The sequence below is a fragment of the Vicia villosa genome, linkage group LG5 (assembly GCF_029867415.1).
Source record: "Vicia villosa cultivar HV-30 ecotype Madison, WI linkage group LG5, Vvil1.0, whole genome shotgun sequence".
Classification (NCBI taxonomy): Eukaryota; Viridiplantae; Streptophyta; class Magnoliopsida; order Fabales; family Fabaceae; genus Vicia; species Vicia villosa.
Genome location: NC_081184.1, coordinates 110,946,476 through 110,947,465, shown reverse-complemented (window position 1 = coordinate 110,947,465; position 990 = coordinate 110,946,476).

The window sequence follows — 990 nt, the reverse complement described above, 5'->3', positions numbered from 1 at the left end:
AGTGTTAGGAGGTTACTTGATGATTAAGTAACAAGTTATTTTGTGAGAGAATTTTATTTTTAACATAATTTGTTTTTGGTAATTATGGTTTGAAAGTTAGTTAAAGTTTCTTGAGTTGCTTGGTGTTCAAGCAACCACATTTAAATATCCTAACTTTGTAAAACTTAAAAGAAAAATGCAATATATCTCACTCTTCCCTCCAATCTTCAATTTTATTCTCTCAATTCTCAATAGTGCAAAGTGTCTGAGTGAAACAACAAAGCCTTAAGCAATCCATGTGTGTACATCACTCAAGTGAAGAGTGATTGTGAAAAGTGTCTGAGTGAAACATCAAAGCCTTGAGCAATCCATGTGTGTACATCAGTCAAGTGAAGAGTGATTGTGTTCTTGCTCTAATATTTTGTGCCAAAACATGATGATAACTTTATCTTATGGGGAGTATTAGTATTAGAGGATAATTAGCATGTACATAATATTTGTAATTATTATTTAGATTGCAACATATTAATGACCATTTTTAGATGGTTTTTGGTCATCATTATTCATTATCAATTATAGTCATTATAGAATTGATCCATTCATTCCTTAAATGTATGATCTCTCTACTCTTTATGGACCGTTTGTTTTGACTTTTTAAAATGATTTTTCTAGTGTTACATTTTTTTGTGTAACAAAACTACAAAAAAGACTTTTCATAAAAGTTTTAAATAAATTTTTTTTAGATATTGAAATTTCAAAAAATTATTTAATTTTGAAGTTATTTCAAATAACTTTTCATAAAAATCATTTTAGAAATATTACTTTTGAAAAAATTGCAATTTAGACCATGTTTTAATCTTTAATAATATATATATTTATGTTATAGAATGTTAAAATTAGTCTTTTAATTTATAAAAAACAAATATAATTTTTTGAAATATTAAAAAAAAATTTATAAATATTATTTCTAAAAATACAAAAAAATCTAATTTTTTAAAGTTAAAGCAAATG